Here is a 21,457-nt window from a genome sequence, read left to right as displayed (position 1 = left end):
GACACAGGACCCTACCTAAATTCTGAAATAGATTACAAGAAAAAAAGAGAGAGAGAGCAGCATAAAGAAAATTTAAAAAACTTTCAGTAAGAACTGAATTAGAAACCTTTAAAACACCAGTTTTCACACTACCTTTACTTTTCTTCCAAATTCTACTAAAAGAAATTAAGACTTGCTACTAAACAACAGCTTTAAACAAGCTCAGATAACAGAAAAGAAAACCAAAACATTTATTTTTAAATTTGTTTTATAAGAACTAACCACTCAGTCTGTGTTCTCTTCTTTTCAGCTTCCCACAAGGAAAGCAAGAACACTCATCAATAGCAGACAGCAGATGCATTAAAGCACCACTGTCCATGCACTTCATGGTCAGAAAAGAACACTTTAACTCCTCATCGTGATTAGCAAGGTCAGACACTTTCAACCACCATTCTCTAGTTACAAACTATAGAAACAATCCTTGAAAGTATAGTCTTAACAAAGCTGTGCTCGGCTACACACCCAGGCTAATGTGCGCAAGCTTTATTCCCATGGTGAATGTTTTCATACAAGGGGTTTCACCCCCAGCGAATTAAAGAACAAAAATCTAAAACCAGGTTCCCATTTCATTAAAGCACAATTGAGACAGCTTTAGAAGACTGGCCATTAGAAGATGTTTATGTCGCTATTTACAGAAACACACCTCCTGATTAGCATGTGGAGCTCCTAGCAACTAATCAAACCCTCTTGCTTTGCCATACCTTTCACAGGCTCCTCTGTGCCACATGACAGCCAGTCAGGCACAGACAATGCAGACAGGTCAACCCTTTCAAGCATGCTCCACAGCTGTTTCTCTCCGGCTTGCTCTCAAATTCATCTGCACTAGAAGTTTTTGCAGGGTTCTATGTTACCGGTGGTACCTGCACTAAATCAGTGGCTCTCAACCTTTAGAGACACCTGTACCCCTTTCAGGAGTCTGATTTCTCTTGCATACCCCCAAGTTTTACCTCACTTAAAAACTACTGCCTTACATAATCAGATGCAATATTTATAAAAATAAATCACTTGAATATAAGTATTGTACTTACATTTCAGTGTATAGTATAGAGAACAGTATAAACAAATCAACGTATGAATTTTAATTTGTTACGAATTTGCTAGTGCTTTCTATGTAGCCTGTTGTAAAACTAGGCAAATATCTAGATGAGTTGATGTACCCACTGGAAGACCATTGGATACCCCTGTTTGAGAACCACAGCACTAGATCACCCTTACTTTTAGAACTGGTGCCACTTGACCCAAGGCATTGTGAACCATTTCAGTGCTAGTAGACAGTGGCAACACAGCTGCACTAGGTCTGTTGTTTCTCCCTGCACAATTCCCACGTGGAAAGAAGATATCTTCTGGTCTGACCCTATTTACTATTGTGAGCTGTATAGGCAACTTTCTCTGTGTTATGTGAGCAGAATCCACACACTATATACTACCTGTATGGCCCTGAGGATGCCACATCGGCCGCAGCTGCCGATTGGGCCACAAGTTGAGAATCACTAGTCTATAATTTTGCAAAGTCCATTGCCACAGGCTTTCCCCCTTGTCTGCTGTGAGACAAGAGCACATGAAATTCATAGCACTATAAATATGAGTGAAACCCCCCAAATATATTTACATAAAAACTAGACAGTCTCATTTTAAAACAAAGAAAAACACAGGCCACACAGGGAGTGGGGCAAGAGTCTCCAATGATTTATACCCTCTCCTACCCGCCATTCAGCATAAGAATTAACCTAAATGGATCATGACTATTTAAATAGAGCATCTTTCTCCTACAAAGCAGAATAAGACAAAAGGTTGAGGTTGTTCCCCTTCACATTTGGGGGGGAGGGGGGAGGAGTAGAAGGATTTAGAGGCTCAATCCACTTCAGATTATGAAAGAAACCAAGCAGACTAATGATTTACTCAAAACCCATCCCAGCCAAAAGAAAACCAGACTATCTGCACCTAAGCGTTATGCAAGTTTCTAAATAAAGCTATTAGATCTAACCTTCCTCATAACTAGATTTCTGGTACACTGAAAAAACGCCTTCTTTTATTCAGTATACAAAGTCTAACCACTCAGTCTGTGCTCTCCCCTCTCGCTTTTCCAACTAGCAGTCTATACAGTAACTCCTCACTTAACCTTGTAGTTATGTTCCTGAAAAATGCGACTTTAAGCGAAACGATGTTAAGCGAATCCATTTTCCCCATAAGAATTAATGTAAATGAGGGGGTTAGGTTCCAGGGAAATATTTTTCACCAGACAAAAGATTGTTTGTGTGTATACACACACATACACACGCACACAGAGTATAAGTTTTAAACAAACAATTTAATACTGATACACATCCGAAGAAGTGGGTATTCACCCACGAATGCTCATGCTGCAAAACATCTGTTAGTCTATAAGGTGCCACAGGATTCTTTGCTGCTTCTGCAGAACCAGACTAACACGGCTACCCCTCTGATACTTGACAGTGATGATGATTGTGAAACTTGGTTGAGGTAGAGGAGTCAGAGGGTGGGATATTTCCCTTACTGCTAAATGATGAACTAGCAATTGGCTGAGCCCTCAAGGGTTAACTCTCTCACTCTGCAAGGCAGCAGGAATGGAGGGAGATATGCGCATTTCCCTTAAGTACACTGCCTTGTTAATTAGATCAGCTTGCTGAGACCCCAGCTGCTGCAAGCTCTCTCCCTCCTGAGTCCTGCTCTATGGAAGATGGGGTAAGCGGGGTGCAGGAGCAGGAGGTAGGGGGACACCCTGACATTAGCCCCCCCTCTTCCTTCCCTCCCCCCGGCACAGCCTGCGCATCTGCCTGCCAGCACGAGAGCGCGTAAGGCACTAATCCGGATAGTGGCGGCTAGGTGGCAGGGGGAGGGTGTGAAGAAGCAGCAGAGTGGCGCAGCGGGAGCGTGCTGGGCCCATAACCCAGAGGTCGATGGATCAAAACCATCCTCTGCTACACGTGCACTTGTTTCTTTTCCCTCTGGGCCTTCAAGCGAGCCGGTGACCAGCAGAGCACCAAGAGCCTAGGCCATGAGGCAAGAGGTGGCTGAGGCGAAGCGGCCTGCCAGGGAGCTCCCCGGCACCTCTGGCTGCCTGGGCTGAAGGCAAGAGGCAGGCCTGGGCGTGGCGAGGGCCTCCTGTCCCGGAATGAGGCTGCAGTGCTTCCTGGTCCCCTTTTCCCACCACCCCGGCAGGCGGCTGCTGCGGGAGAACACGAGGGAGGCTCTGGGGGCGCTAGGCAGCGCTGTGTGTGTGGCTGTCAGGGGAAAGAGCCGAGGCTCCCGACTCGACCTGCCATTGACTCGCGTGGCTCTGCGCGGCCGTCAGCCGGGGCGGGGTGGGCCAGGCTGCGGACGTGACTCAGGCTTGGGCCACATGGCCGTGCTTTCCTGACGAGGCATGAGGCAGGCCAAGAGCTTTGCACAGCGTACAGGGAAGTGGGAGGGAGGCGTCTTTGAGCCGGTGTGTCTCCTCCGCTTCTCCCTTGCCGCTTGGGGGGAGGCGGGAAGGGAGCGAAATGTTCCCGGCTGAAAGTTTTTGTGCTCGGCCTTGAGGATTAAGCCTGAGCCTCCGGCACGGCTGCTGGCAGATGGGTTTCTGAATGGCATCCAGCCCACTCTTTAGACCACCAGCTGAAAGCACTGAGGCCAAGAGGCAGCAAAATGGAACCTCTGAGGCTCCCCCACAGGCCTCGGGGAAGCAAGTAAGCAGCACAGGCTTAGCGTCATCCCTGGGTGGGCTCGAACCACCATCCTTTCGGTTAACAGCCGAACACACTGACCCATTGCGCCACAGAGACACGGAAGGGCAAGGCTGTATTGAGCACAAAAGCCGGGCATCAGCTCAGGGTACGGTATAGCACATGCATGCAGTGGATAGACAAGCAACAGCAAGGAACTGGACTGGTATGGAGCGAAAGTTCTGTGGGAAGGAACCGAAAAGAGCACCGGGGCTGTGGTACAGCGCTCGCATACACTTTCTTTGGCCTGTTTTGCTGGAAGAGTTAGCAGAGCGAGATTGTTAGTCACAGGTCAGTGGGTGGGTTTATGCAAATACTGGACTCTTGAACAGGAGCAGGGGCAGGGGCAGGCACAAGATATCTGTGGCACATGCACCACCTCTGCAACTAACGTTTACTACCTCACTCCCTAACAACACACCTTTTACCTCTCAGGACCAAAATACAGCGTGAAAGAGATCTAACGGCATAAGCTTAGGGTGAGCAACTGCAGCACTCACAACAATTTGAAGAGATTCAAAGCCGTCTCTGCCTCTCTCTTTCCACACCAGGGACAGCAGAAAGGACATCAGCACCACCTACAAAAGACCTACAAACATCCATTTCTACCTCCCTCCACATGCTGCCATTAGGAACCCATACCCCTAAATGGTGAGTACTTTTCAGGCGAGGGTGACGCTCTCAGGCCTCAAATGCCAGGTACAGTTACTCTGTCCTTGATCCAAAATCAACAGGAAAATACACTGGATTACTCCTGCCCCAATAACAAAGAGACTGGGGAACCCGCAGCAGCTGAAATGACCGTTTGGACAAGCACTCCCATCATGCAATCTGGGGTGGGTGTAACCATGCAAATGACATCAGCCCCAAAAGGCCTTGACGACAGATCACCAACAGATGGCAGGGTAGACTTCATACTGACCCTGCTTCAACTAGATTGTGGCAAAGATTCCAAAACACCGAACGTTAAAACTCACCTAACGCGGGTCAATCCATCCTCATCGTCATAACCGCTCATTATACTCCACACCCGAACGTAGCCCTCATATGGACAACATACCCTCCTAACTCAGTGTCTGTACGTTAACCTTTTACCCCCAGTCAGGGCTATTGCAGATTATATATTCCTTATGCCACCCCATTTTAAACCGAACTTTGCACCCCTTGGGTAAGCTGTACGTTGTTCCCTGAGCACCAGAAACTTCTACGCCGAAACTCTGTACCGTACACTTTTTTTTCTTTGAACCTCATCTTAATAAAATGCTGACTTTTGTTCGAGATCCCGGCTCCTGTTCCTTTGCAAGGCGTGTGCGTTCGCTCCGCGTTTAATCTGCTAATACGGCGGGGGGCGACTGAGCCAGAGGTGCTTGCTTGCTGCAGACACGGATCCAAGGCTGACCCCCGTCCCCCACAAGCGTAACTGAAAACAGTTTAAGAAGTGCTCCCGTCTCCGGCACTCAGCTACCCAGCTCCCAATTGGGTCCAAACCCCAACTAGATCCTTTTTACCCTGTAGAAGCTGTAAAATCCTGTGACCAGGGCAGCTGCCTAGCAGCCTGTGCATCTGCCTGCCAGAGTGAGGGCATGTAAGGCACTAATCCGGATAGTGGCAGCTAGGTGGCAGGGGGAGATTGTGAAGAAGTAACAGAGTGGAGCAGCGGGAGTGTGCTGGGCCCATAACCAAGAGGTCGATGGATCGAAACCACCCTCTGCTACGCGTGTGCTTGTTTTTTTTCCCTCTGGGCCTTCAAGCGAGCCGGTGACCAGCAGAGCACCAAGAGCCTAGGCCATGGGGCAAGAGGTGGCTGAGGCGAAGCGGCGGCCTGCCAGGGAGCTCCCTGGCACCTCTGGCTGCCTGGGCTGAAGGCAAGAGGCAGGCCTGGGCGTGGCGAGGGCCTCCTGTCCAGGAATGAGGCTGCAGTGCTCCTGGTCCCCTTTTCCCACCCACACCGGCAGGCGGCTGCTGCGGGAGAACACGAAGGAGGCTCTGGGGGCACTAGGCAGCGCTGTGTGTGTGGCTGTCAGGGGAAAGAGCCGAGGCTCCCGACTCGACCTGCCATTGACTCGCGTGGCTCTGCGTGCCATCAGCCGGGGCGGGGCGGGCGGACGTGACTCAGGCTTGGGCTGCATGGCCGTGCTTTCCTGACGAGGCATGAGGCAGGCCAAGAGCTTTGCACAGCGTACAGGGAAGTGGGAGTGAGGCGTCTTTGAGCCGGCGTGTCTCCTCCGCTTCTCCCTTGCCGCTTGGGCGGAGGCGGGAAGGGAGCGAAATGTTCCCGGCTGAAAGTTTTTGTGCTCGGCCTTGAGGATTAAGCCTGAGCCTCCGGCACGGCTGCTGGCAGATGGGTTTCTGAATGGCATCCAGCCCGCTCTTTCGACCACCAGCTGAAAGCACTGAGGCCAAGAGGCAGCAAGATGGGACCTTTGAGGCTCCCCCACAGGCCTCGGGGAAGCAAGGAAGCAGCACAGGCTTAGCGTCATCCCTGGGTGGGCTCGAACCACCATCCTTTCGGTTAACAGCCAAACACGCTGACCCATTGCGCCACAGAGAGGCAAGGCTGTATTGAACAAAGAGCCAGGCATCAGCTCAGGGTACGGTATAGCACACGCATGCAGAGGATAGACAAGCAACAGCAAGGAACTGGACTGGTATGGAGCGAAAGTTCTGTGGGAAGGAACCAAAAAGAGCACCGGGGCTGTGGTACAGCGCTCGCATACACTTTCTTTGGTCCGTTTTGCTGGAAGAGTTAACAGTGAGAGACTGCTAGTCACAGGTCAGTGGGTGGGTTTGTGCAAAGTAGGAGTGTACAGGGAACTGGTGTCTTTGAACAGAAGGAAGGAGAGGAACCAGTGAGAGGAGGGAGGCTGAAAGACTTCTCTCTGAACAGCATTCTGTGTTAATGGTTCTTGCTTTGAAATCCTCAATTGGAGTCATTTCAGGGAAGTGATCCTCACTTAGTTACCTAATTTTCAAAGTCATGTGAATGGTGTTTGGTGCATGTCTGGGAGCTCGTCATGGCGAGGTAGAAAGCAGTGGGGGCAGAGAGGCTGTGTAACAACCAAGGGTGTCAGCCTTGTTTTTCGGCTTTTTAGAGCTCAGATCCAAGGGTATATTTTTGTTCACTGAATTGTTGGGTAGATAGTCATCTGTTGGACTTTGATTTATTGTCTTTTGTCTGCAGGTAATAAATCAATCACCAAATGTGCTCCTGTTGATTCTGCAACTTTACCAGGGTGGGAGTGGAGTGGAGTGGAGTGGAGTGGATGGGGGGCGGCCCGGCCCACCTGTCAATCCTGTGCTGTGAGGACAGGAGGTAAGTCACAATAAGATAGATCAACTTCAGCTACACTATTCTTGTAGCTGAAGTTTTGTGTTTTACATTGACCCTGTTCCCCCACCCTTCCCCCAGTGTAAACCAGGCCAAAGTGTAAGTAGTCTCTTAGCCTATCCATGCTGTGATCAAGTGTCTTGGGGTCTATCTACACTATGAAATTAGGTCAAATTTATAGAAGTGAGTTTTTTAGGAATTGTTTTTATACAGTTGATTGTGTGTGTCCCAACACAAAGGGCTCTAAGTGCATTAAGTCACTGGACTGCATCCACAGTACCAAGGGAGCGTCGACTTCTGGAGCGTTGCAATTTGGGTAGCTGTGGGTAGCTATCCCACAATCTCCGCTGTCCATTGGGATTCTGGGTTGAGATCCCAATGCCTGATGGGGCAAAAACAGTGTCGCGGGTGATTCTGGGTACATGTCATCAGACCCTCCTCGCCCTCCCTCCCTCCGTGAAAGCAACAGCAGACAATCATTTCGCACCTTTTTTCCTGGGTTACCTGAGCAGACGCCATACCACGGCAAGCATGGAGCCCGCTCAGCTCACCGTCACACCGTACGTCTCCTGGGTTCTGGCAGACATGGGACTGCATTGCTACACAGCAGCAGCTCATTGTCTTTTGGCAGCAGAAGGTGCATTATGATTGGTAGCCGTTGTCATTGTACTCCTAGGTGCTCTTTTAGCTGATCTCAGTGAGATCAGTTGGGGTGCCTGGGCAGACAAGGGAGTGACTCAGCCAGCTCATTCCCATCTTCTGCCAAGCAACCAGGAGAGGACGATGGCTAGCAGTTGTACTGCCCCGTTTGCTACCAGCCTAAGATGTAAAAGCTAGATGGATCAAAACAAGAAATTGACCTGATTTGTTTTGTGAAATCAACGGCCTGCTAAACCCACGGTTTTGAGTTCAATCCTTGAGGGGGCCATTCTGTGTGACAGTTGTTTGTGTTTCTTCTTGATGCAAAGCCACCCCTTTTGTTGATTTTAATTCCCTGTAAGCCATGCCGTCAGTCGCCCCTCCCTCCATCAGAGCAATGGCAGACAATTGTTTCACACCTTTTCTCAGCGCAGAACCAGAAGCTGCAAAAGCAAAACCAGGCAAGGAGGCGACAGCAGTGCGGTGACAAGAGTGATGAGGACATAGACATGGTCATAGACTTCTCACAAAGTATGGGCTGGGCAATGTGCCCCGGCAATGTGCACATCATGCTGATGAGCTCTGCATGGTCACCTGTGCTGATCAGCACACCACGCTGGCCAAACAGGAAACGAAATTAAGAAGTTTGCAGGCCTTTTCCTGTCTATCTGGCCAGTGCATCTGAGTTGAGAGTGCTGTCCAGAGTGGTCACAATGGAGCACTCTGGGATAGCTCTGGAGGCTAATACCTTCAAATTGTGTACACCACTACCCTAAATTCGACCAGGCGAGGCTGAGTTCAGTGCTAATTCCCTCATCGGAGGTGGAGTAAAGAAATCGATTTAAAGAGCCCTTTAATTTGAAAAAAAGGGCTTTGTCATGTGGATGGGTCCAGGGTTAAATCGAGGTAACGCTGCTGAATTCAACCTAAAGTCATAGTGTAGACCAGGCCTCCGAGGGATTTTATAGCTACTGCCTGGCTGGGTGTCCAAAAAAGGGAGCAACCCTCCCCCCCAGCTTCCATTGATCACACTTGGTAACTACTAAGCAGAAGCACAGAATCATAGATTGATTTGCTGAGTCTCCTGCAGGCTTCCTCACGGCACAGCAGGGCTGCTCTTGGCTCTGCACAATGTTATTTTGTTTAGCAGTGACTGTGAAGGCACATCCAGCTATTTGGCCGTGGGAACTCTGGTATTAAGTGGACACCCTGTGTATGGCTGTATTGCTTGTAGATTTATATATTCTGTATTGATGTTACCAAATGGAGTATTTTGTAGCTGTCTGCTATAATTTGTTTAACTTGTATGAAATATGAATATGCTCCCTCAGACTTAACTACCTGCCTTTCACACACTCCCTGCCCCTCGCTCTCTGGGGTGGGAACAAGCCACCAGCATGTGTGTCCATTGGATTTTTTTATTTAATTACTTCTCATTGTTAAATTATTTATGAGTGGTTTTTAAATTTCATTGCAGTGCGTTTTCTTCCTGCCACTGTCACCTGGCAGCTCAGGGATGTGAGATTCTCCTCCATTGCATTTCTGCCCACGGAAAAAGAAGAGAGATCACACCTCAGTACCTTTGGAAATAAAAGCAACCTGGAAACAAACCAGCTGTCTCCTCAGTGTGCAGTTTGTGTCTCTTTTGGTGCAGTTGATGTGTGTGCAGCATGTGTGGTGCACAGGGGCACTGTGTGCTTACATGGGAATTCACCACCCTTGGTGCAGGATTTGACTTGTTCCTGGAGTGAATGTAGCACTGTGGAGTGTCAGGCACAGGCTGCATGACCCCTTCCATTTATCCTTGGTGCAGATACAGCCCAGGCAGTGCTAGTGCAACCTCCCCTCCACCATCATCTGCACAGCCCACCTGTCAGGGCAGGAGGGAATGTTGCTCCATGGATCCTGGTTCTCAGATGGGGCTGCCCTGGGCTGGGGGTGTGTGGTTGCATCCATTAGGTCACCAGACTGAGCCTTCTAATATCCTTGGAGATTGTTCCCAAGATCCAGGACGTTGTGCTCAAACAAAGAAACATCTCCCAGCTTCCTGGTTGAAAATAAGGCCCTTTCCTTGCAATATAGAGGAAAGAAGTAGGTCTTCACCCCAGATGGGACTTGAACCCACAATCTCTGGCTTCGGAAGCCAATGCCTTATCCATTAGGCCACTGGAGCCCTAATGTACAGCTGTTGACGAGATGGAAATTTCCTCTCATAAATGCACATTCCTCGCATTTGCTTCAACACTAAATAGCCCCTTTATGTGCCTTAGACAAATGTCTGCACCCCCTGGCAGCGAGGCAACTGGGCAGGTCGCTGACAGAGCTGAGCACCACCTTTCTGCCAGCCATCGTTAGAGAAGAACCCCACCCTAGCGTCACCCCTCCCTCCTTCAGCACCTCCACGGCTGTGGCTCTGAGTGGCAGTAGGATGATTAGGGGGCGAATCCGGGGCTGGAAGGGGGTAAGGTCGGCCTGTAAGGAGTAACCAGGTGGGGCAGACCCAGCGGGAGGCTGTGGGCTGCTGGTTGGTTGTTGGGATCCGAGCTCTAGATCAAAGCTGCACAGGGACCTGACACCCAGGGTTACAGGGCCGACATAGTGACCCCCTTACTGGCCTCTGTGACCCCCAAACCCTTGTTACTAAGGGCATTGAGGAGTCTCTGTCCTTTAATAACTTCTGGGAGCTCCCCAGCAGGCTGCGGGCGTCAGCCACCTCCTGCCTCACAGGTTAGACTCTTGGTGCTGTGCCAGCTGCCCCCTCGCTTGCAGGCCCAGTGTAAGAAGCAGGAGGCCTGGTGCTGGCAAAAGAGGGTTTTGATTGATCGACCTCTGTGTTATGGGCACAGGACACTTCCACCAGAGCCTCAGGTTTAATCCTCAAGGCCGAGCGCAAAACCTTCAGCCGGGAACATTTCGCTCCCTTCCCGCCTCCGCCCAAGTGGCAAGGGAGAAGCGGAGGAGACAGGCCGGCTCAAAGACGCCTCCCTCCCACTTCCCTGTACGCTGTGCAAAGCTCTTGGCCTGCCTCATGCCTCGTCAGGAAAGCGCGGCCATGCGGCCCAAGCCTGAGTCACGTCCGCGGCCTGGCCCACCCCGCCCCGGCTGACGGCCGCGCAGAGCCACGCGAGTCAATGGCAGGTCGAGTCGGGAGCCTCGGCTCTTTCCCCTGACAGCCACACACACAGCGCTGCCCAGCGCCCCCAGAGCCTCCCTCGTGTTCTCCCGCAGCAGCCGCCTGCCGGGGTGGTGGGAAAAGGGGACCAGGAAGCACTGCAGCCTCATTCCGGGACAGGAGGCCCTCCCCACGCCTAGGCCTGCCTCTTGCCTTCAGCCCAGGCAGCCAGAGGTGCCAGGGAGCTCCCTGGCAGGCCGCCGCCTCACCCAGGAAATAAGGAAAAGGCCATGAATGACTGAGTCAGGAAATAACAACGAAATGAAGAGCTTTGTCGAATGGGTTTCTGCCCGATTTAACATCTTCTCAGCTACCGCTCAAAGTTAAAGACCTAAAGTCGACCTATCGGCATAAGTACAGATGGTTAGATGGGAATTAAAAGGAGCTGCTGTCACAAGTGTTAGGTGCCTGCAAGCAGCATGCAGAGCGTTTAAAACCACCGCAGTTAGAGGCTCAGATGAAATGTTTGCCCTAAATCAGAAACGACAATAGGACGACCAGCAGAACGCCACTCTAGGTAAACGTCAGAGTAATGGAGGCCATTAGAGGCAAAAAGTCATTCCTTAAAATTTGGAAATCAGATCCTAGTGAGGATAATAGGAAGGTGCACAAACTCTGGCATGTTAATTGTCAAAGTCTAACAAGTCAGGCCAAGAAAGAATCTGAGAAGCAACATGCTAAAGACACAAAAGCTAAGCATAAATCCGGTCAGTGTGAGTCCTGGTCTGTCCCCGCAGAAAGGTGAACCCCCTCTGTGGCTGGAGTGAGCTCCTCTAAGCCGACCTCACTACAGACCTGTGCCAGGTAGTGCTCATTGTAAAAATGTTTCCTCTGAAGGTTGGGAAAACAGGACCAGCGGTGCTCAGGCCGGCTGACACAATTAAAATCCCCCCCAACAACAAACATCATGCAGCCCAGAGGAAGGGAGCCTTTGATCTTCCCTCTCATGCCTTAACTGGGGACCATACACACTAATATCGCAGTAACCAGTGCCACAGAGCACAAAGCCACCAGCAATGCCAACCCTGGTCTAAGCTCCACCACCTTCTGTACTCGCACTGCGAATGTGAAGAACAAGACTCCAGCCCTATCATTCTTCCCTGTCCAGGAGGCCCTTCCTCCAATCACCCTCTGCCTATTGAGCTACCCTAGAGTTGTTAATGTGCATTTCCTGAACACCCACCATGGCCAAGTCCAGCTGCTCCAAGGCACTGAACAGCAAGCACCTCCTCCTGGGCCCCCAAATCCCTGCCACCTTCCGCATGGCCACTTTCACAGATGCCCCTTCCCTGGTAGTGCCCTTGCTCAACTGCGCAGAGGAGTTTTCATCCCCAATGCCTGCCTGCCACTGCCCAGCAGCCCTCTGGCACCATTCCTGAGGGCCACCACGTTCGGAAAGACAGCTCTCATCGGCCCCATGAGAATACAGTATTGCAACTTTTTTACTGGAAAGGGCCCCCAGAATTGCTTTGCCCTAGGCCAGCCCTGCTCACCTTGGGTGCAGGCACCGCTGTGCTTCCAGAGAACAAGCTGCCAAAGGCTGGGGTTAAGCCAGGAACCTTTAGATCTTCAGTCTAACACTCTCCCAACTGAGCTACTTTGCCAGCTGCTTAAAAGTATTTTGGCCTGTTGCTTCTCTGCTCGGGATGTTTTTGCAGCAGTTGAAAAGCAGGTAGGAAAGCAGGGCCAGCCCCCGAGTGGGGCCTCTGACCGTTCCCACTCAAGGGGCTCCTTTTGGCAGTGGGGCAGGAGATATTTCCCACAAGAGGCTCCTACGCTGCCTCATCCCCCAAGACCCCTCCTCCCGCTCACTGCTCTCCGTCCCCTCCCCCCCCCTCGCCCTTATGGTCATTACGAAGTGGCAAGACAGAGCCCTCCCGTTTTTTAAAGTCCTGGGGTGTTGTTCCCCCCTGTTCCGGCACCCCTGGGGCCCTGCACTTCACACAGCTCTCCCTGATTTCAGCTGTTAGTGAGGGAGCCTCACTGCTAGTGCAGACTGGGCAGTTTGTTGCAGGAGAGACACTGTCCCAAAGCAGGACCGAGTTGGGTGAAAAGAGTGAGAGGAGCCCAACAGGAAAAATTAGGATGTTTGTTCACCAATGCGAGAAGCTTAGGTAACAAAATGGAGGAACTGGAGCTCCTGGTCCGGGAATTGAAACCGGATATCGTAGGAATAACAGAAACATGGTGGAACGGTAGCCATGACTGGAGTACAGGTATGGAAGGGTATGTGCTGTTTAGGAAAGACCGATGCAAAGGTAAAGGTGGGGGAGTAGCACTGTATATCAATAATGAGGTAAAATGTAATGAGATAACTAGCGCTGCAATGGACAATACAGAGTCTGTTTGGGCAATGGTCACATTGGGGAAGAAAACTACCAGAGCCTCATCCAGGATAGTGATTGGGGTGTGCTATAGACCGCCGGGATCTAGCTTAGAGATGGATAGAGAGCTCTTTAATGTTTTTAAGGAGGTAAACACTAATAGGAACTGCTTGATCATGGGGGACTTTAACTTCCCGGATATAGATTGGGAAACAAATGCCAGTAATAATAATAGGGCTCAGCTTTTCCTAGACGTGATAGCTAATGAATTCCTTCATCAAGTGGTTGCTGAACCGACGAGGGGGGATGCCATTTTAGATTTGATTTTGGTGAGTAACGAGGACCTTGTTGAGGACATTGTTGTAGGGACAACCTTGGCTCAGTGATCATGAGCTAATTCGTTTCCAAATAAATGGGAGGATAATCAATAGTGCATCTGAGACTAGGGTGTATGATTTCAAAAGGGCTAATTTTACTAAATTAAGGCGACTAGTTAGGGAAGTGGACTGGGCTAACATATTTAGGGATCTAAGGGCAGATGACGCCTGGGGTTACTTCAAGTTGAAGTTGCAGGAGTTGTCAGAGGCATGTATCCCGAGAAGGGGGAACGGCTCGTAGGTAGCAGTTTTAGACCGAGCTGGATGAGCAAGCGTCTTAGAGGGGTCATTAAGAAAAAGCAGAAAGCGTACCAGGAGTGGAAAATGGGAGGGATCAGCAAGGAAACCTACCTTATTGAGGTCAGAGGGTGCAGGGAAGCTGTGAGAAAGGCAAAGCGACGAGTGGAGATGGATCTAGCGAAGGGGATTAAAACCAATAGCAAACGGTTTTTTAGCCATATAAATAGGAAGAAAACCAAGAAAGAAGAAGTGGGACCGCTTAAAACTTTAAACGGTGGAGATTAGGGATAATCTTGGAATGGCACAATATCTGAACGAATACTTTGCCTCGGTCTTTAATGAGGCTAATGAAGGGCTAAGGAATAGTGATAGAGGGACCGATGGGAATGAAGATATGGGGGTAGACATTACGGTAGCTGAGGTAGAAGCCAAACTGGAACAGCTTAACGGAAGTAAATCGGGGGGCCCGGATAATCTTCATCCTAGAATATTAAGGGAAATGGCGAGGGATATTGCTAGCCCGTTAGCGATAATCTTTAATAAATCCCTAAATTCGGGGATTGTACCGACTGACTGGAGATTAGCTAATGTAGTTCCTATATTCAAGAAGGGGAAAAAAAGTGACCCGGGGAATTATAGGCCTGTTAGTCTAACATCTGTAGTATGCAAAGTCATGGAAAAAATCTTAAAAGAGAGAGTGGTTCCGGAGCATGAGGCCGATGGCAACTGGGATAGATTACAGCATGGATTTACGAAAGGTAGATCGTGCCAAACCAACTTGATCTCCTTCTTTGAGAGAGTAACAGATTTTTTAGACAAGGGAAATGCGGTGGATCTCATATATCTGGATTTCAGTAAGGCGTTTGATACGGTACCGCATGAAGAATTACTGGTTAAATTGGAAAAGATGGGGATCGAAGTGAAAATCCAGAGGTGGATAAGGAGCTGGTTAAAGGGGAGACTGCAGAGGGTAGTATTGAAGGGGGAACTGTCCGGTTGGAGGGGGGTTACCAGTGGAGTTCCTCAAGGCTCGGTTTTGGGTCCGATTTTATTCAATCTATTTATTGCTGACCTGGGAACCAAGAGTAGGAGTGGGCTGATAAAGTTTGCGGATGACACCAAGTTGGGGGGTATTGTCAATTCGGAAGAGGATCGGGATATTCTCCAGGGAGATTTAGATGACCTTGTAAACTGGAGTATTAGTAACAGGATGAAATTCAATAGTGAGAAGTGTAAGGTTATGCATTTAGTGATGTCTAACAAGAACTTTAGTTATAAGCTGGGGACGCACCAGTTGGAAGTAACAGAGGAGGAGAAGGACCTAGGAGTCCTGGTTGATCGCAAGATGACTATGAGTAGGCAATGTGATGTGGCCGTTAAAAAAGCTAATGCGGTCTTGGGTTGCATTAGGCGAGGTATTTCTAGTAGGGATAAGGAGGTGCTAGTCCCGTTATATAAGGCGCTGGTGAGACCTCATTTGGAGTATTGTGTGCAGTTTTGGTCTCCCATGTTTAAGAAGGATGAATTCAAACTAGAACAGGTACAAAGAAGGGCCACTAGAATGATCCGAGGAATGGAAGGCCTTTCGTATGAAAGGAGACTTGAGGAGCTCGGTTTGTTTTCCTTAACCAAAAGAAGGATGAGAGGAGATATGATTACACTCTTTAAATATATCAGAGGGATAAATACCAGGGAAGGAGAAGAATTATTTCAGCTCAGTGCTAATGTGGACACGAGGACGAACGGTGATAAAATGTCAGTCAGGAAATACAGGCTTGAAATTAGACGAAGGTTTCTAACCATCAGGGAGTGCAATACTGGAACAGTCTACCGAGGAAACAGTGGGGGCGAAGGACCTCCATGTCTTTAAGATTAAGCTAGATAAGTTTATGGAGGGGATGGTATGATAGGATAACGGGCTTAGTCAATAGGTCAATTATGTGCCTGGTATGATATAACCTTTTCCAGAGGGTTTGGCTGGAGAGTCTTGCCCGCATGCTCGGGGTTCAGCTGACCGCCATATTTGGGGTCGGGAAGGAATTTTCCTCCAGGGAAGATTGGCTATGGCCCTGGAGGTTTTTCGCCTTCCTCCGAAGCATGGGGCAGGGTTCACTTGCTAAGGAGTGGGTGGATCGGCTTATGTGGCCTGCATCTTGCAGGAGGTCAGACTAGATGATCATAATGGTCCCTTCTGATCTTGAATTCTATGATTCTATGATTCTATGACTAATGCTTAGAGCTGGTTATCAGTGATTTCAGATCTGTTGGTCTGCAGCAAGACTCTCCATTGAGTCTTAACCAGCTCGGTTATTACACAGGGAAGAACAAAAGGGTGAAATGGGGCCTGGAACCCTTAAGAAGAATCCACCCCACCAAGTACAACACTTGTCGCTACCTGCTCTCAGCCCCACTGAGAATGTTTTGGGGGTCACGCCTTGGCTTTATCAGCCTAGGGGGGTTTCAGAAAACACTGTTCAACAGGTGCTCCAGTGGTACAATTGGTTAGTGCACAGTACTTATAGGGCAGTGCTGAGAGAAGCTATGCTGAGGTTGTGAGTTCAAATCTCACCTAGAGCACTGGTTTTCATTAACCACATGGCATCACCCCCTCATTTGTCCCTGTGGAATGTAGAATTCCAGCCCTGGGACACTGAGGAGGGGAGGAGTGGGAAACGCCCCCTTCAATTATTACCTCCTCTCCAGAGCACAGGTGAGAATCTACAATCCTTTCTCCTCCCTCAGCCCTGTGCCGGGATCCCTCAAGCAGAGCCTGGAGTCCTGCCCCTGGTGTCTGTACTATTGACAAAGACTAAGTGACAAAGACAAAACACTCAAATCCCGCCTGGTGCGGGGAGCCAGGTTTGCTCTTCAAATTCTGTCGTTGGTACATTTGCAGGCCTGGGAATGTCCCACAACAGCATTGAATGGGAAGCTGCCTGCAGAACAGTTACACTGCACAGAGCTCCTGTGGAGGGGGGGTGGGAATTAGTAACATTTTGAGGATCGTTTGGGAAATGAGCCTTTGCTGACAAGGTTTGTCTCTGTTCATATTTCACCTTCAGGTGTTATGTTGAGGGATCTTTAGTATATTGTTGTGAGGTTAATAACTATCTCCTCAACTTTATTTACTCAACTTAAAAATTGGTGTCACTTGATTTTTGCATCTCCCTGTGAAAATGCAACTGACACGTGTGGCTTTCTACACAGGGTCATGATGTTAAAGTTGGGGAATTCAGTCTCTGTACTTCTGGGGGGAGTGTTGCTTTTTTACAGCTGCCTCACGGCCAGGCACACTGGGCTGTTAGCTGCACCCACTGTCCTTGCCAGGGGCTCCTGCTGAACCCTGGGCAGCTGCACTGCAGTGCTGGGGTGACTGCAGGTGGAGAAGCTGCTGTGGAGCAATGTAGAGCAGGTGCAGGAAGGAGACGGGGTCACTATTCACATTCTGAGCTGCACAATTTTCCAAATTTGGGAATAGATTCATCGATTCATAGACTTAAGGTCAGAAGGGACCGTTATGATCATCTAGTCTGACCTCCTGCACAAGGCAGGCCACAGAATCTCAGCCACCCACTCCTGTAACAAACCCCTGACCTATGTCTGAGTTATTGAAATCCTCAAATAGTGGCTTAAAGACCTCAAGGTGCAGGGAATCCTCCAGCAAGTGACCCGAGCCCCATGCTGCAGAGAAAGGCGAATGTCCGAGAACAATTCTAGGGGAAGGTGAATGCAGAGCAATGACACTGGAGATGCCCAGACCTCCAGTGGGGGCAGCGTGGAAATTAATAATGGGAAGATCATTTGTGAAATTAGTCATCACTGACAAGCTTTGTCTCTGTTCCTATTTCACGCGATGGGGTTAGTTAGAGGAATCAGGACAGATTTTTACTATATTAATTAAACACTTAATTTTATTTAACCAAGACAAAAACTTAGTGTCACTTATTTTTTCTCTGTCCTAGTAAGAATGAATTGAATTTTGTGACTTTCTGGAAAGTGCAGCGAGATTAAATGTGGGGAATTCAGTCTGTGTGTTTGTGAGCTGATGTTTTCCTCTCACAGGTCAGTGCCTGCATTGAAATACCAAAAGGGATCTAAGGGCTGGTGTACGCTAGGCACTTCACTGGCAGAGCGGCGTCTCTCAGGGTATGAAACCCCCCGTCCACCCATATAGTTACAGTGACCTAAGCCCTGGTTAGATAGTGCTAAAGAAAAGGAAGAATTGTTCTGTCAATGCAGCTATTACAGGGATGGGAAAACCTCTCCACTGACTGTCTACTCCAGAGTGCTATAGCAAGTGCCACAGCAGCATTTTAAGTGTAGACAGAGTGAAACTAGATTTAGCTCCAGTTTGCACTGTGAATGCTCAGGCACTAAAACTAGAGTAATCATAACAACAATGCAGTGCTTGCGTAGCTGGCAGGATTTGAGCCTGCGCAGGGCAATCCCAATGGATTTCTAATCCATCGCCTTAACCACTCGGCCACAACTACTTGATGTATAATTGTTTTACTACACGATAATTCAGTTCTCACTGACTTGTCTCTTCAAATTGTTTGCTCAGACCAGCTTCCCCAGCACACTCACGGCTGTGCATCAGTGTAAGTGTGTCCTTGGGTGAACAGCAAGAATTCCTGCCCATTTCCCTTCCGGCTGGAGCAGGATGAGAGTGTGTTTGTGTTAATGACATTGCTGTAGATTGTTGTTCATTCCCCACTCTGACAATTCAGACAGTCCCTTTCCTAGTCAAATCTCCAGCACATCGTTCCAATATCAGGTGGCAGGATTTCTCTGGGGCACTGAAATTTTTCAGGGGGCTGGTGCATGAACTGAGCCTTGCATTCCACCCTTGATGTTTCATGGACTAACAACAGCAGCAGAAAGAAAGAGCCGAGCCAATATCTCCCTGGCAGGGATGCAGGTGCCACGTCCCCTCTGTCTGACCATCGCATTGTAGGAGAGAAGATTTCACTGGAATCGAATGCCCTGGCTCAGACCAGAGACACAGGGAGGTTTTGCTGTTCATGGATCTGTGCAAAGGAAATTGTGTCTCTGTGTGAAATGGAGGCAGGAAATGAAACACCCAATGCCCTAAGGAATGCGGGTGAAGGACTCGGGCTGAGCAATGATTTAACAGGGGTTTGTTTCAATTTATTGGCCTGATTAAAACTATGGCGAAAAGCCCCCTGTAGCAGGGGCTGCGGGACAGGACAGGCAGATCTGCGCGGAGTGTTCAGAGCTGCCCCGTATCTGCCCTTTGTCTGCACCGCCCCTGCTCCCAGAATGCACCAGGCCCTGGACTGAACTCTTCCCCTGCCGGCCGAGCTGGTTTTGTTTGCTGTGATCCTGTTGGCTTGGCAGGGGGGGAAGTGACAGTCCCACCCCAGAGCCAACGCCCCCCTGTCACCCAGCCCCCTGACCCCCAGCAGGGCAGGTCAGCCAGGAGCTGGTCCCTGCCAGGCACTCAGGGGCGTCTCCCCTGCAGCTGGGGGCTCTCCCCAGCGTGGTCTGTGGGAGCTCGCGCACTAACGGGGCAGCGGCAGCAGCCGCGTGGTGGGTTGGGCTGGTGACCAGGGTCCATCTCCTGGGGTCGGCTGGGTTCATGCTCAGGCGACTGGCCCCAGCCACCGGCCGAGCCCCACGGCCACGCTGCTGCTGTTACCGCACTAGCCCCTCACGCCCCCATTCCCGCACTGAAGCCAGGAGAAGGTTTGCAGGGAGGAGGTGGGGGGGTTTGACCCCAATATCCCAGAGCTGATTCTCCCCACAAAGGGGTGTGTGCATGTGGTGGGTGCCGTGTGCAACGCCCTGTGCCCATGAGGAGGGGACCGGAGCTCTGCCAGCAGGAAGATTTATCCTGCAGGTGCCCTGCCTCCCTCCCGCAGGGGTTCCCCTGGAGCAGAGAAGCTTTGAATCGTCGCTGGAGACTAGAGACGCCCGAGCAGCACGAGCTGCCTGGCAGAGGTTCTGGATCAGGGCCTCACGGGCACATTGGCCTCATTCCCTCAGGGCTGCCCTGCCCAGTGCCAGGGCTGCTCTCACTCCCCAGCACAGAGGGGGCTGCAGGCTCTTTGCCAAGCTGGGTCCCAGCTCAAGGCAGATTTAACACTAGCAGGGGGCCCAGGCATGTGCTGGTGCCGCTCAGGGAGGGAATCTGGGCCAAAGACTGATTAGAAATTGGGTAACACTGATGTGGGACTAGAAAGACCCTTGCTGGGACGTGGGGGGTAGGTAGCCCTCATTGTGTACCGTGCCCTTGCCGAGAAGTCTCTGGGAGAGCGGGTTCTTCCTGATGGGCCACCAGCACGTCTTGTTGGTCCTGATGTCGGCTGCTCCTTTGCTGATACTGACAAGCTAGTTGTGGGCCTTTCCCACTCACCCCATAGCTCCGGGATGCACAGACAGCAACACTGGTGTGGAAGAAATGAACTCCACTCTCAGGTTTCAAGATCCTTAAGATCACTGCCATTACCAACATAATTGTCAGGGGGTATAGCTCAGTGGTAGAGTGTTTGACTGCAGATCAAGTGGTCCTTGGTTCAAATCCAAGTGCCCCCTTAAAAACCTGGTCCTTCAACAGCAATAATAATTGCATATCCATTTCCATTATGTTCAGGAGCTCCACTGACTAGGGATACCTGAAATAAATGGAAACACTCAACATCTTCCTGTGCAAATGCATAAAAACCTAGCAAACATGTCCCCCAGCTGAAATCAGTTCCAATCCTCTAAGTGTCTAATTTGTGTTTTCATCAACTAAACAAAGGCACATGAAGACACATTTGCAGGTCCTTGGCCTCCATGGGCTACAATGTGCAGAAGAACAAGAACCACATCCACGTGAGAGGCATGGACTAGTCTGTATTACATTTGGCAAGTAAGTTGCCATTGGGACTGAAAACTCTACTGGAGGTGGACAGGAGCCTGTTACAAAACTAAAATAACCAAGATTTACCCAACTCCCTGTTACACATTCAATCCTCTGTTTGTGCACACGGCATCAACTGGGGCTCTAATAAATGGCAGCCTTCCTTTAACACAGATCGTTGTTCCTTGTGACTTTCAGATACATTCGAATGGCAGCTGTTCAGAGGTCATGTGCTGCTAGTTCATGAGCAGCAGCAGAGTCTCTGTACGTTTCCCAACCGTAGAGCTGGGTGTGTCTGCATCCAAGTAACTGCAGAGTCAGTGTAGTCCCAGACAGTTAATTGCACAGTCTCACTTTCTGGTCTCATTGATCATTTGGGTAGAAACAGCAACGGTTTGGTGGATTTTGGTTTTTTCCCCCTTCGTTTTCTCCTAAGGAATGTGTGATCTTGAGCATGTTAGTTTAAGTTCCCTGTGGGTCAGGAAAATTCCATCTCCTTGAACTAGCTGGGAAGTGACCTGTTTGTATAACCTAGAATAAAGGAGCTTTTGTAAAGCAGTTTCATCTTTAAATATGCTGGGATAAAAATAGTAAACAGTAAATTCCACGGCCAGACACCAGGCCAGGATCAGTCGATGGGGCCAGGATCAATTAATTACAGAAGAAACAAACTCTTGGGAAGTAGCTGTAATTTGTCCCCAAACCTTTCCTTGTTCTCATATGCTATCAGGGATGCTCTTCTAGA

General features: G+C 49.8%; 5 non-coding genes across 5 annotated transcripts; 2 read left to right on the top strand and 3 right to left on the bottom strand.

The window, feature by feature from the left end:
* Positions 1-259: 259 nt before the first annotated feature.
* On the bottom strand, positions 260-476 carry LOC120393957. The gene has a single exon (XR_005592182.1). It is a non-coding gene; the product is annotated as a small nucleolar RNA U3 (small nucleolar RNA).
* A 3,274-nt stretch (positions 477-3,750) lies between these two features.
* On the bottom strand, positions 3,751-3,824 carry TRNAN-GUU. The gene has a single exon. It is a non-coding gene; the product is annotated as a tRNA-Asn (tRNA).
* A 6,007-nt stretch (positions 3,825-9,831) lies between these two features.
* TRNAR-CCG lies at positions 9,832-9,904 on the bottom strand. The gene has a single exon. It is a non-coding gene; the product is annotated as a tRNA-Arg (tRNA).
* Positions 9,905-16,327: 6,423 nt separating this feature from the next.
* Positions 16,328-16,421, top strand: TRNAI-UAU. Its single transcript has 2 exons — positions 16,328-16,365; positions 16,386-16,421. It is a non-coding gene; the product is annotated as a tRNA-Ile (tRNA).
* A 3,909-nt stretch (positions 16,422-20,330) lies between these two features.
* On the top strand, positions 20,331-20,402 carry TRNAC-GCA. Its single transcript has one exon. It is a non-coding gene; the product is annotated as a tRNA-Cys (tRNA).
* The last annotated feature ends 1,055 nt before the right edge of the window (positions 20,403-21,457 follow it).

This window comes from Mauremys reevesii, unplaced genomic scaffold, assembly GCF_016161935.1.
Source record: "Mauremys reevesii isolate NIE-2019 unplaced genomic scaffold, ASM1616193v1 Contig4, whole genome shotgun sequence".
Classification (NCBI taxonomy): domain Eukaryota; kingdom Metazoa; phylum Chordata; order Testudines; family Geoemydidae; genus Mauremys; species Mauremys reevesii.
The sequence above is the reverse complement of the archived record's forward strand: the minus strand, read 5'-3'. Positions and strand labels throughout refer to the sequence as shown.